The sequence below is a fragment of the Lonchura striata genome, chromosome W (genome assembly GCF_050655825.1).
Source record: "Lonchura striata isolate lonStrDom1 chromosome W, ASM5065582v1, whole genome shotgun sequence".
Taxonomy (NCBI): domain Eukaryota; kingdom Metazoa; phylum Chordata; class Aves; order Passeriformes; family Estrildidae; genus Lonchura; species Lonchura striata.
In genome coordinates, this window is record NC_140743.1 from 16,577,057 (window position 1) to 16,592,306 (window position 15,250).

Sequence of the window (15,250 nt, forward strand, 5' to 3'; positions counted from 1 at the left end):
GCTGCTGGTAGTTTGCAAAGTTCAGGTCGAAACAGTTTCTAATTGCTAAATGTAGTCTTTATGAGTGGCTACAGTTGCAAATCCAAAACAACCACCTTCGAAGCACCTTTCTTTCTTTCATCACAGCTTTTGCTAAAGTTGCCACTTCCATAGTTTTTTCTTCTTGGCCGGGTGCTGCTGACGAGTCACTGTCGACTTGGACCTTGGACCGACCGGGGACGTGGTGCAATACCCTGGCTGCGGACAGGCAGCTGCGGATTTCACCCTAAGGCAGTTCAAAACCACTAACTGCAGTGTCTCTGAGACAAGGAAAATCAAATGAAAAGAGAACCCAAAAAAACTCCACTTAAGCAAAGCCCAAACAGCCAGCAAAGCAAAAAACATGAGGCAAAAGGGGGCAAGCTGCTCATTCCAACAGACTTTAAAAGCTTCCTCAAAATACACCCCTTCCCCCCCCCCCCCCCCACCGCCACCCCCCCCATTCTGTTCCTGGCTGCACTTCTGGTTCTTAAAGACACAGCTTAATATTTTCTCTGATAATGCTAAGTAGACTTAGTTCTCCAGCTTACCACTTCAAAACTGACTCTCCTGTTGTGTCTGTTTCTTTATCTGTAAAATGCAGATGCTTAGCTCTCTTTTAACTACAGTGCAGGGAAAGTTCATCATATTTAAGAACTACATTGCTCTAGTAAAACACACTACTTCTAAGAAACTGCTCTAATTTCACTTTAAAAAGCTCTACAGAGGCAACTGAAAAATGAAATTAAAGCATAAAAGGTAAAATAAGAACAGTTTTTCAAATTCCTGTGCTTTTAGCTATACAACTTCTGTGAGAAACAGAGCTTACTCTTCTAAATTTTTAAAAGTTTAATAAAGGATAAAAGGGACAATATCCAGCGCTGGGGTGTTTGGCAATATGTCAAAAACACACTTGACTTAAAACAATGTACTTATATACTGTTACATTACATGCATTAGAAGCATATTCATGAGCATGTATACATTATTCAAATATTCCTGTGTCCTAGTTTAGGGCAAATTTGGGAAAAACCCTCTGGAAGGAACCCCTAGCAAACAAACCCCCACAGCCCCTCCCCACCCACCTGGTTCAGGAAAAAATTTTCTCTGAGAGAAGTGGAAAAGAACCTGTTTATTAACAAACAAAGCACTCCCCAGCACCAAAAAAAAAAAAAAAAGAAAATTAACAACACCAGATGACAACAAAACTCTTTCACCACTCTGAAGAGATGAACAAATCCAGAAAGTCTCTCCTGGGAGTGGTCGCCCGGGTCTGGATGCTGGGGATTGCTCTCCAGCACTGGGGATTACTGCTGCAGATCAAAAAGCCCAGGGTCTCGGTGTTACTCAGTGTTTCCCAGGTCCCAGTTTGGAGCAGGTTGGATGGTATTCAGGAAAAGGAAAGGAAAAGAAACAGTCCAGGGAAAGAATTGGACTGCTTAGCTAAACTAACTAGGAAGCAAAGGCAAAAGCAGAAGCAAGCAAATCAAGCCAGCCAGTGTGGAGTTGCGGGAGCGCGGCAAGCCAGCACTAGCCTCTTCTAGACAACAGACCATGGGGGGAGGTGAACCCACTGATAACAAGGCAAAACAAACCTTCACTTTCAGAGTCAGTTCTGAAAGCACAGAACATCATATCAAACATAAACGGAACACACGATTGGAGATACAAACACCATAATATCACCCTAGGACTTCCTGTGAGTTTAGATTTTTCATGAATTCTTTTGCTTGGTTTTAACCTTTGACTTGTCTGCATGCCATCCCATAGATTAAATCAATAGTTTGTTTTTTTTTTTTTCTCATGGTTACATTGTGTTGTTTTTACATTCTCTGATAACAAAGAGTCAGTAAATTCTTCTCTTGGTGCTCTGGTTTTTGTCACTGTTATCATTTGGGTATGATTGTCCACAAATGTGAGAAACAATATAACTATTTTACACCATTCTCTTAGTTACATGAATAAAAGCATTTTAACATTACATAGTATCTATTTTAATATTATGCTAAGTCCTAAGATAATTATCATGCTACTATTTATATAAAGTATACGGCGCATACCTAAACTGACAGATTATACTATACAAAAAGCAGTGAAAAGAAATTATAAATTGTACCATATCAAAATCTTTGTGATTAATAATAACATGCAAAAGCTAACACATAAGTGTGAAAGCCAGTACTATATTGTCATTTATAACAGCTGCCTAAGTAATCAGAAGCTTAATTGTATATACTAGCTGTTTAACACAATTGCTGTGAGGACTGGTAGCTAGTTCTTGGAACTGTCTGTGAGAAACAAGCATCACTCTTAAGACAGAGTGAAAATTTAACAGGGTAGAAATCCATTTGGATTTAGGTGAAATGTGCTGCTTTGAGCTTGCTAACATAAGTAAAATATGCTGTTTAGTCTGGTAACTGCAGCACTAGTAAAATTACCCCAGCTGAGGAGAAAGAATGCAAATTTCCAAGCTAAAAAAATAAGAGATAAGAAAGACTCCTCGGACCTTGAAACAGAGAGTGCAGAGTGACCCAGGAGTTCTTTCTGTACTTTCTGACAAAAACTGAGTGCAAGTGTAACTAGCTGTAAGTGTAATGAGAAATCAGCAGAATGAATATGCATGAACATATTGTAAAATTCTATGCCTATGTAAATTAGTTAAGGGTAATAAAAAGGGATTGCGCTTGAGTGCTGGAGCGGGTTGTAGTAGGTTTGGCTATAGCACTTATTGTAAATTTGAAAGACAGCCTAATAGTGTCACGGGCCCAGAGGCAAACCACATCAACAGTTTGTCTTAATTTGAATTTGTACCAACAGTCTAATTTACTTGGATGATTGCAGATTATCTGGAGCTTATTCACGCTGATTTGGGTTACTTTATTGTGGGTAGACCCATTAATCATCCGACACCCTATTTCAATTACCTCTCCTATGGTCCCTTGAAGTGACCACAACTTCTGTTTTTGCCACTCTTGTTGTGTATATATTTGGTTACTGTGCATGACCAGAGTTGTTAGATTTAAACCTTTTAAACTGGAAGACTTCCCCATGGATCCCGTGTATTGAGTAAAGGCTTGGGACCAAAGCCATTTAGCGTTGTTCTGACTAGGTTTACCTTCTAATTGTTGGAATACAGCTATGATTGTAAACAACATTTCAGCAAGAGTCCCCACCCACCATGATACATTCCTTTTGTCCGAGTAAATTTTAGTTTCAGTTCACCATCACCCAGTATTATTTTCCAAGTGTCTTCCGGAGCTTTCTTAACCCGGCTGTGGTGAATCCACGTGTTTTGTTCTTTAATCTTGATTGCAGTGAAGGTAGTAAGGAGTACTTGGTATGGTCCCTCCCACTGTGGTTCCAGGGCTTTCTCTGTAAGAGACAACATATACATAGTCTCCAGGTTGTACGTCATGTACCGGTGCGTCCAGCCCCGCACCCCGAGTTCCGGCCACATATTTCTCGATTGCTCTAAGTTGTTTATTTAGAGCGATCATATAGGAGGTTAGTGATACGTCCTGGGCAGGCGTTCCCTTCTGCACCCCATATGGTCTCCCATAAAGTAACTCAAAAGGACTCAGTTTTTCTTTGGTCCTGGGTTTGGTTCGAATCCGCAGTAGTGCTAATGGGAGGGATTGAGGCTACGGCAAATTAGCCTCCTGTCCCAATTGTACAATTTGTTGTTTGATCAAATGATTAATTTTCTCTACTTGACCACTTGATTGTGGGTTATATGGGGTGTGAAGTTCCCAGTCTATGCCCAAGTATTGGCTCACCTGTTGTACTAATTTTGCAATAAAATGTGATCCTCTATCTGAGGAGATTGTGGCCGGGACCCCGAATCGTGGTATGATTTCTTGTACCAATACCTTAGTTACCTCCTGAGCTTTAGAAGTCCTGGTGGGGAATGCTTCTGGCCATCCTGAAAAGGTATCTGTTAAGACCAGTAGAAACTTATACCCCCTTTTCTTGGCAATTCCGTGAAATCAATCTGCCACTGTTGCCCCGGCCCCTGGCCTTTCCCAATCTGGCCAAGTTTTGGTTTGGGAATATTCTTGGGGTTTGTCTGGAGGCAAAGGTCACATTGTCGAGTCACTTGAGTGATAGTGGCTCATAAATGTCTGGCTATGATTCTTTCATTCAGATATTTATACAGAGCATCAATTCCCCAATGTGTTTTCTGGTGCTCCTCCCTTACTAGGGACCATAATAAATAGGAGGGTATGACTAACTTTCCTTCTATGGTGGCCCATCCCTCTGGGTTATAATCCCCTTTTTGCTCTTGAATCAATTTTCAATTTTTGCTGCTTCTTTTGCTTTCCTATTCGCCAGCTCGTTTCCTTCTTCTAATTCTGAGTTTATCCTCTGATTTGCTTTAATGTGCATAATCGCTACATTCTCTGGCAACTGAACTGCTTCCAGAAGTTGCAGTATTTCAGATGCATGTTTCATGTTTTTCCCTTGAGAGTTCAGCAGTCCTCTCTCTTTCTAGATGGCTCCATGAGCGTGCACTACTCCAAATGCATACTTTGAGTCCGTATATATATTTATCTCTTTCCCTTTTGCCAATTCTAAGGCCCGAGTTAGAGCGACTATCTCGGCCTTTTGTGCAGAGGTATTCATTGGCAGGGGTCTAGATTCTATTACCTCTTTGTAGGTAGTTACTGCGTACCCGGCGTGCCGTTTTCCACTGATGACGTAACTGCTTCCATCAGTAAACCAGACTTCTGCATTCTCAAGAGGGGTGTCCTTCAGGTCACGGCGGCTGGAATAGGTGGCCTCGGTGGTCTCTAGGCAGTCGTGTTCCACTGGTTCTCCTTGGTTTCCACTGAGGAAGGAGGCTGGATTGACAATGTTAGTCACCACTATCTCTACATCATCTTGCTCTACCATAATAGCTTGGTATTTCAGGAATCGTTGTGAGGAAAGCCAGTGCCCGCCTTTCACCTCCAGTACTGCAGACACCGTGTGGGACACTAGCACAGTCATTTTCTGGCCCAGGGTGAATTTACGTGCTTCTTGGATGTTCATTATGACTGCTGCCACAGCCCTGAGGCACCCAGGCCACCCTTTAGCGGCTGTGTCTAATTGCTTAGAGAAATAAGCAACTGCTCTCCGGTATGGGCCGAGGTCCCGTGCTAATATTCCCAAGGCAATTCCTTGCTTCTCATGGGAGAACAAAAGGAAAGGCTTACTCACATCTGGCAATCCCAGAGCTGGAGCTGACATGAGGGCTTTTTTCCGTTGGTTGAAAGCCTGCGTAGCTTCCTTTGTCCATTGGATGTCCCTGCTTTCGGTTGCAATTAATTCATATAAGGGCTTCACAAACAGTCCATAATTATAGATCCATAATCTGCACCACCTTTTCATCCCCAGGAAAGTTCGTAATTCCTTTACAGTTTGAGGTTTTGGGGTTTGACATATTGCTTCCTTCTGGCTTTGGCCCAGGCTACGTTGTCCAGCACTGACTTCGTAACCCAGATAAATTACTTTCTGTTTGACTACTTGGGCTTTTTTCTTTGATACCCGGTACCCTTGGAGCCCCAGAAAGTTCAAGAGGCTTACCATCCAGGCCACGCATGCTTCCTTCGTTCGTGTGGCTATCAGGATGTCATCTACGTACTGCAGCAGCTTCCCTTCTTCAGGAGGGGCTTTCCAGGTCTCTAATTCCTTTGCAAGTTGCTCTCCAAACAGAGTGGGTGAGTTTTTGTATCCTTGTGGGAGTCTCGTCCACGTAAGTTGGGTCTTTCGCCCACTTTTGGGGCTTTCCCATTTAAATGTAAAAATTTTCTGACTGGCTTCATGGATAGGAAGGCAAAAGAAGTTATTTTTAAATCTAAAATGGTAAACCAAGTTAATTTGGGCGTTAAGCAAGTTAATAACGTGTAGGGATTGGCTACCACAGGATACAGATCTTCAGTTACCTTGTTCACAGCTCGCAGATCTTGTACTAACCGGTATGACCCATCAGGTTTGCGAACTGGTAGGATAGGGGTATTAAAATCAGACTGACATTCTTTTAATAATCCTAGACGCAAAAAGTTCTCAATTACTGGGCTAATCCCTTCCCTATCCTCCCTCTTCAAGGGATACTGTTTAACTCTGACCGGTTGCTTTCCTTCTTTTAGCCAGATCTTTATAGGGGAAGCGTTTTTCTCTCTCCCTGGTACATCAGAGGCCCACACCCCAGGGAATACCTGATCCATTACCTCTTTATCAATTTCAGTTTCTCTCGTGACTTCATTAGTGGTTAATATTAAACTTAATATTTCTACATATTTTTGATTGTTTACCTCCAGGGTCATTTCCCCATTTTTAAATGTAATGGTTGCTTGTAATTGTGCTAGGAAATCTCTGCCCAAAAGTGACTCAGGGGAGTTGGGCATATATAGGAATTTGTGGATTCCCCACTGCTTTCCCAGTTTGTATTTGAGTGGCTTGAAGAAAAATGTCTTTTCAGTTTGGCCAGTTGCACCCGTAACTATAGCATAATTATCTCCTATGGGCATCAGAGATGTATTTAAAACTGAGTATGTTGCCCCAGTGTCAATTAGGAATTTAACTTCCTTCTCCATTTCCCCCAGCTTCAGATTTATAACCGGAGGGCCTGCTGGGGTAGTCTCCTCCGGTCCCCCCTATTTTTCCTGCACATGGGCCACTACTTCCCCCCTTTGATTCCCTTGTCCATTTTGTTTCCATTCTGGACAGTCCCTCTTCCAATGGCCCTGTTTCCGACAGTTTGCACATTGATTTCTGCCCAACCGGGGGGGTCCTTGCCTGGATGGCCCCTGCCTGCTTCCATGTTTTCCTCTCTGCTCCTCCTGTACTATTGCTACTAAATTTTTCATCCCTCGCTTATATCTTTCTTCCCTGTTGCTAAAGACCCTCCAAGCTTCTCCCAGTAGTTTCTAAATTCCAGGCGTTTTCTTCTCGAAACTTTTGGAGTTTGCGCCTAATATCCCCTGTGGACTGCCCCAAAAATAGATTAATTAGTTGTTGTATCCCCACCTCAGATGCAAGGTCTAGTGGTGTATAGCGCCACATTGCATTTCTCAAACAATCTAGGATCTCTGTGGGGGATTCCGAGGGTCTCTGTTTAATAGCATATAGAGCTGACCAATTTATGGTTTTAGGCATTGCTCTTTCCACTCCCAATACCACCCAGTCTTGATATTTTATTAGCTTTTGTCTCTCTTCTGGTTGGTTTGGGTTCCAGCCCGGGTCTTGAAGTGGAAAATGTTCTCTTAGATCTACTTGTTGTTGCCTAAAGTGATCTGCTACCAGATCTCCTGCTGTTTTTAGAAGTAACTGCTTTTCTGTTTCAGTGAATGCATCTAATAACAATTGAATGTCACCCCAGTCTGGGTTGTGTTGCTTCATAATGTATCGTAAACGTTTGGCAGTGTTGACTGGGTCGTTTCGGTAATCTCCCGCGACCCTTTCCCATGCTTCTAAATCAAGGGTGGAGAATGGTACCTTAACTAGTACCTTTTCTCCCTCTGATGTTACTGTTTCTCGTAAAGGAGCTTGCAATATTTGTCTTCTGGTTCGAGATGCAACTGGGCTGCTTATGGGGGTTGGAGCGTGTGTTCTTTCTGAAGGAAGAGAAGGGGTAGGTGGAACAGGTGGTGTAGGTGGTATAGGTGGTGCAGATGATGCAGGCGATGCAGGTGATGAAGGTGGTGTGTGTAGTGTAGGTGTTGCAGGTGGTGCAGGTGGTGCTGATGCCTCTCCTAAGTTCTCACCCCTTCCTTCTTGCCTTCCTAAGTGAGGACTAAATAGATCGCTTGGATCTTGTTCTTGTTCTTCTAGTGCTGTGCGATAAACTTTATCTATCCTGCTGCACCTCTGTCCTATACTACAGGCTGAGCAGCACCGTTTAAGTTTCCTCATTTTGCCTCTGTTTTCTTTTTCAAGAGCTAGAACGAGGGGATCAGAGGGGGCTTTGATGACACAGTCCCTTTGCCAATCAGGGTTATTTCGGAGGGAGAAAAACATATCACAATAAGAAACTTCCTCCCATTTCCCTTCCCTTCGTAAAAATAGCATTAGCTGTAACAAGGTATTATATTCTAATGTACCTGTAGGAGGCCATCTGGCCCCCTCCTCTAGGCGATAGAGTGGCCACCAATGGGAGCAATATTTGATTAAACTCTTTTTATTTTCCACACCCTCTTTGCCTGCTATTTCTTTCCAGTGAGCTAAGATGCATCCTAATGGACTGGCCTTGGATACTTCTGTACTTTGTTTTGCTCCCATTATGTCTCCTTAACTTATTTTAATCACGTATGTAACTTGTTGTTTGCCCCTTCCCGCACAAATTACAAATTTTTACGAGTTTAATCTAGACTACTGGGAAAAAAAGAAAATTTTTTTTTTTTTTTTTGTTAGTTAGAACTCAGCAGCAGATGCTCTCGATCCTGAATGGCAGTATCACCACATAACAAACTCTTAGTAACCAGTGATACTTGTAAGTGGTGATTGCAAGTCCTAACTTGTACTAGCTGCACTAGTAGCTAGCCGTGTTTAAAGTGATCTTATAAACCGTGGCTTGTGCACGCCCACTGCGCTATTGGCCAAACTGGGCTTAGAGCACTCTGGTTAGCTCTGAGCTGCGCTCTCGCTCACTAGAGACAGCCCTTGCCCTGCATGCACGCTGCTTCTCAAGCAGATGTGCCCATCTGTTCTGTTAGATAGTGCTGACTGAGAGCTGCCTCACCCCCGCGCTTTCCAGCAATATCGCAATGCCGCGCCACGTTCAGGTATCTTAGCACTGCCACGGCTCACCCGCGCGCTTTCCAGCGATATCGCAATGCCGCGCCGCGTTCAGGTATCTTAGCACTGCCACGCCTCACCCCCGCGCTTTCTAGCGATATCGCAACGCCACACCGCGTCCAGGTATCTTAGCACTGCCATGCCTCACCCCTGCGCTTTCTAGCAATATCGCAACGCCACGCTGCGTTCAGGTATCTTAGCACCGCCACGTCTCACACTCTTAAACTCACACAGACACCCACACGTATGCAAGCACGCACGTCCGGATGTAACAAACACACCACACTGAAACTGGGATTTCTCCCTTTCCCCAAGCCGCTCTATCGACCACGGGGAAACCTTTTTCCCCCCCTCCAGCTGCGCAATCAGCTTCGGGGGGGTGCAACCTCTCTCCCTCCCCGAGCTGCACAATCAGCGTCGGGGGGGAACCTCTCTCCCTCCCCGAGCTGCACAATCAGCGTCGGGGGGGAACCTCTCCTCCGCCGATCTGCTTGCAAGCCCCTTTGGCAAACCTGCGCGCAAAAACGTCTTAATGCGACTTATCAGTGCCTTTCCTTAACAAAAGAAAAGAATACATACCTCTTTTGGTCCGCTTATCGACGGGCCGTAGTCTGCTCTCCGTAGTATACAGCCGAGGCACAGAGTCCCTCCGGGGAAGTGCCCCGCGGCGCCTGAGGGTGTCTGCCCTCAGCCAGACCCACAGATGAGCAGAGAAGTCCCTTTGTGGTCGCCAAATGAAGCGATACGCAGAATAAATAAATAGACTCCACAACTCAATGTAGTTATGAAGTGGGTATGTATGACAGCGCCCGGCACAAGTGAGATAGCTCTCCGAAATCTTGTGCTTCGAGCTGGAGTTTGTCCCACAATTTCATTCACAAAGGTGTTCCATATGCAATACATTACACAACTTTTCTATGCATATTCAACCCCTGGCCCCGCCTGTCTTCGCCTCTCATGCTAAATAGGTCCACGCCCTTCTGGGCATGTGTGGTTTTCTCTGGTGGTCTTTATGGGGATTTCTGGTGTTCTTCTGCGGTTGAAACCATAGTCTTTCTCTGCATTGAACTTTTGAACTCTTCTCCTCTGCGCATGCGCTTTTGGTCTTCTGCTATCTTATCTGGATAAGTCCATCATCCTTGACAGAGGGGCCTCCTTATCTGAGTTCTTTGCATTCCTGGTCTTCTCTGGTATTTGTCTTTTTGCAAGAAGATTTAAAGAATTTTTACCTATGTCTTTTGCGCCATGGCAGAGGTTTCTTAAAATTGAACACATGATTCTACAAACATCATACATTCATTTTTGATACATTCGTTTTTGATACATTCAGGCACGTGCGTGAAGGTTGAGCAAAACCCGACAGCCACAGGTGCAGGGGATTTTTCGCATCTGGAACGCGTGGAACGGGCGCAGGCGGGGCGGGGCCGGCGCGCGCAGGCTGTGGGTGCTGGAACAGAGCCAGGAGAGGGGCAAAGCGAGATGGGAGACATCAGGGCTGGAATGGGAACAGGAAGGTGATTCTGTCAGTCTGTGGGGGGACGGCAGTGGCTCTGAATCAAAGGCGGTGCGAGCCAGAGTGAGGCGAAAGCACGGCCAGGACCAGAGCAGGATTGTCCACACCCCCGTGGTAATGAAGGCAGGGACGGGGTGTGGCCAGGATGACTCAGGGCACGCACTGGTCCGTCGCAGTTCCCATGGCAACAGCCAGCATAAACCCACAGCAACCCCTGTCAGTTTCAGACATGGCCAGAACAGAATAGTTATTGCATCAAGAATCAGTTACACATGGATCAGTTGTTAGAAGAAATGTTAGACTGAAAGTTTATCAGGAATTAGTACGGGGTTTGCAAATGTAAATCAATTGTCAGAAGAAATGCACAAATGTTATCAGAAGTGCAAATGGGAGAGCAGAGTGCATGGAACGGTAGAGCGGGGTCTCACGCATCTCGAGTGTGGCACGGGCACAGACAGCGTCAGTGGCGGTGGCGGCCGCCAGCCAGCCAAGTGTCCACAAACTGCGCGGCGACCGCGGGGGGGGAAAAACCCGAGTGCGGTACACGGCGCAGGGCGCAGCGGCGGTGGGAAGCGACGATAGCGCGCTGATGACGTCACAGAGCGCCGAACCATGCTGAGGGCGGGGACAGCCACCGGGGCCAGGCGGGATGACCCAGAGCGGGACCGGAGAAGTGCCAGGTCCAATTGGGAGAAGGGAGGGGGCATTCCAGAGCCCACAGCCGGGGCCGGGGCCGGCGCGGCGAGGCTCAGTCAGGGACGGTGTTCCTTCTCTCGTTCCCATGGCGACACAGAGAGAGACGGGTGAATCCAAGCTGTGCAAGCGGGGACTGGGCAGAGCCAAGACAGGTATTTGCTTGGTCGCTGCCTCTCCACAGCAGAGCTGCGGTGTGACAGATGCTGAGGTTCTGTCCACTGCAGTGCACATCCAAACATTAACAACAAATACATGGCACAGCCCAGAAACCACAGCAGCCAAAGTAAATAACTTTTTGCAATCACATCTATTACACCAAATGTCCCACAGCAATGCTGAGATGGAATTCCAACATTCACCCAAAAATAAGATACAGTTAAGTCGCCACTTGAAATCATAAGGGTCTCCTTCAAACTTCTCCAATGTTTCTAAACGCTAACCCCAGATTTTTTAGTTAGGTGACAGAATTGATCAGCACATGCACCCATCCGGTGTGGTGAAGAATATTGTTTATAGAACACAATGTGAAAAAGAGATATCATAATGAGAATTGAGATAGAAAATTGAATGGCATGAAACTTTAGTAATTTATTATGTTAAGGTTTAAGTTAAGTTGTATTTTAGCATTCTATTAAAAATATAATTGAATTTTATATATAGTTTAGTTTAAGTATTGTTTAATTAGAGTATATCACTTTAAGTTTATCTTAGTTCGGTCCCTGAAAAAGTTAAGTTTTTAAGCGTTTAATTGATAATGTATTTATATATTGTTAATTTGATATATATATATAGATTTCATAAAGTTAATATAATTTAGGGATTTTTTACCAGTATTTTTAGATATTTAGTTTAAGTAATGTTTGATTCAAAAATTATTTTAAGTTTTTCAAAGGTTAAGTTTGTTTAATTAACAAAGTTTAGTTGTTTTTCCTTAAGGATAATAAGGTTTTGACTGAAAGAGTTTATGAGATGATAATGAATATTAAGTTAAAGGGAAGACACAATCTATTGGATCCTTGGTTTTATTTTAGTCTTTTCTGTTTTATTGTAAGCTTATCAGTGTATCAGAGTCTTGAAGGAATTTATTCTGAGTTTTTCTGAGATTGATTTCATTGTTTAATGATCACTTGTTTATTTTGTTATTTCTTTGTGTAATGATACAAAGGGTGTTTGTTTCCAAATTATTTTTTTTACGTTTACCTATTTAAGTGTTTTATAAATGCTATTGTTAAGAAATTTTATCATGTTATCAGGTGAAGCTCTGTGCTTTGTTTTTTCATAGTGAATTTTCATATGTTTTATTGTTGTTTATGTAATCTCATCCAGGTTACGTGTCATTCTGAAGTCTCATTTTGGATTTTAACTATGTTGTGTATTTTTTAGGTGAACTCTCTGGTTTGTTTTTATATCTCTTGTGAGTGGAATCATTGCATTTCTATTTCTTATCGTTCTTAAGTGTTTTTCAGAAAATCTCAGAGACAGATGCTTGAAGCATTCTGGCAGCCTTTTGTTAATGTTAATCTTATGGTTTCTTTCAATTGAAAAAACATCTGTTTCCTTCAAAGGAGTTTCAAGAAGAATGAATCCTCATGTCGTTTGATCAATTTATCAGTTTGAACTTTGAGTGTTTATTTTATATGAAAATGTTATAACAGGTTGTTATGTTTTAGGTATCATATATGTAATATTAGTATAAGCTTTGTTTAAGATAGTATGTTAAAGAGCATCACTCCATTTTAAAGTTTGGGTTTTGGCCAGGCCCTGATTTTAACTTGGACGGATGAGTTTTGCCAGCAAAATTCAGAGGTTTTTGCACAAAAATGAATGTTATATAGATAATTTTGATCCACCAATTTGATCCTACACATGTGACAGCTGACACAGCTTTGGGGTGAGACTTGTCAGCCCTGCCCGGGAAGGGATGCCAATTTTCACTGGAAACAAACGTTTCAGCTGTTTGCAGACTCTGAACTGCTAGCACAATGTTTCTGATAATCATGCTTTGTTCAACTTTATATATGTTATTTAGGATCTTTCTTTTGAACTCTTTTGAATTGTTATTAATTTTGATAAGTTTCCTGCATTTTATTATTAAGGTATTTTGTCTTGTTCTATATTATGTTTTATATTTTAACCTTCTTGTTTCAAAAGAAAAGAAGAGAAAGAGAGAAAAAAAAGAAAAAAGTGTGAAGAGAAAAAAGAAAGGAAGTGAAGAAGTACCTGAAATAAGGCTGGAATAAGCAATGAAAATGTTGTATATTTTAATCTTTTGAGATAATTCTTTTGTAGATTTAATTTCGCTGATTGTCGAGGAAAATATGAGGAGAGTGACAGACACTGGACGGATCAACTTGAAAAAATCAGTCAAGTTAATAACTTTGAGCAAGGATCGTGGTAATGTTTTCATAGAAGTTTAAAGTAGATTTTTGTTTTTAGCTTACAGGCGCTCAAAAAGTGTTCTTATAGATTTAGAGATAATGGCTCAAATCATTGTTAAGGCAAACACCAGATTGCTGACAATGTCAGGCAAAGATTTCTTAATCATTCATTTACATTTAAAGAAAGAAAAAATATTTTGAGTGGACAATCCAAAGTCACAAGATTTTTCAATCACGTTGTTAGAATACCCAGAAGTTTGCGCAGTTCATTTTTTATCTCACAAAATGTTAAATGCAAAAATAAGTTTTAGAGAAAAATCAAAAATAAGTTAGGAATCAATAGAAAAGATGACAGTGTTTACTGATAGTTCAAGGAAAACTCACAAATCACATGGAAAATTCCAAAAATAGAGAAATGGGAATCAGATGTAAAAAATGGTACAGGGTTCACCACAAATTGTAAAATTAGTAGCAATAGTCAGAGTTTTTCAGTTATTTCAAAAGCCATCAATCTGATCACAGATTCAGTGTATATTGCAAATGTGACCAAACAATTAGAGGAATCACTTTTAAAACATACGGACAATGCAGTTTTATATTCATATCTATTATGCATGAAAATAATCCTAAAAGATAGAGAACATAAATATTTTGTTATGTACATCAGAATGCATTCTTCACTTCTGAGATTTTTAGTAAAAATGAATGTTCATGTAGACAGATTCACAGTGTCCATCTCACAAACACTGCCAGACATTTTTGAGCAAGAAAAATTGAGCCATGCATTTTTTCACAAAAGTATACAAACATTGATGGAATCCTTTCGCTTTCTAAAGGTCAGGCAAAGGAAATCATCAATGCTTGTCAGAGTGTCAGTTTGTACAGCGTCCTGTATCTACAGGAGTGACCAATTTGAGAGGTTTGAAAAAGTCTTCAGCTGTGGCAAACTGATGTCACAAAATATGCATCTTTTGAGAGGCTTGAAAACATTTGTGTTTCAGTTGATATGTTTTCACATTTATGTTTCAGTTCACACATTTTCAGGAGCAATTTTTGGATCATGACATACAGGAGAAACCACAGAATACATCATACCTTAAAATCCATTTGGATAGACAGACAAGGAGGAGGCAGGAACAACATCTCACATGCAGCTGAACAGATTTGTATGTGTATTGTCAGACATTTTACAAACAGTGCACGAGCAGTGCTAAGGGAAAATTCTTTAGTTTTGATCAAAAACCCAGAGTCAGAACAAATTGAAAGTTCATTTACATTAATAACTTGGGACAAGGGTTTCGTTTGTGTTTCTATAGAACGAGGATCGAAGTGGGTGTCGGCAAGGCACGTGAAACCTTATCGGGTGCAGATGCCAGTGAACATGAACCAGAGAAGCAGAGAAGCAAGCACGCAGACGGAGATGGACAGCAATGCTGCAGACATCTCGTCGGACAACGATTGGCAACTCAGAGACTTGGGGTTTTTCTGGGGAATCAAATGTTGTTTGGGTGTTGCTGCATTGCGGGGTTTCTCACAGAGGTTGGGGACATGGACATGGGGTTCAGACAGATAAGTGTTCATGTGCTTCATTCCCTTGCTTGTTGCCTTGGGCAATGGGACAGGCTTTCCCATGAGACAACCAAGGGAAAAGGTGTCGGAGACTTTGGCAAAGGCAGCGGGTCTGGACAGCATTTGCCTGACCTATTCAGAACTGGGGAAACAATTTTCAACATGCTTGGTAAGTGTGCCAGCGAAGGAATTACCAATTCCAGGGGACATCCCTCCAAAAGGTTCCAAAGTCCTTTTTGGATCCTGTGGAAGGATGGCATGTTTGGACACAGTTCCTTCCTGTGGCTCACTTTGAACCTCC

General features: G+C 42.5%; 1 long non-coding RNA gene and 1 pseudogene across 1 annotated transcript; one reads left to right on the top strand and one right to left on the bottom strand.

Annotated features, from left to right (window-relative positions):
- LOC146763114 (5'-AMP-activated protein kinase catalytic subunit alpha-1-like) overlaps positions 1 to 15,250 on the top strand; it is a 106,404-nt pseudogene that overhangs the window by 29,683 nt on the left and 61,471 nt on the right.
- LOC146763115 (uncharacterized) lies at positions 1,132 to 9,638 on the bottom strand. The gene is made up of 2 exons (XR_014952619.1): positions 9,373 to 9,638; positions 1,132 to 3,390 (listed from the first exon to the last, which is right to left on the bottom strand). It is a non-coding gene; the product is annotated as an uncharacterized LOC146763115 (long non-coding RNA).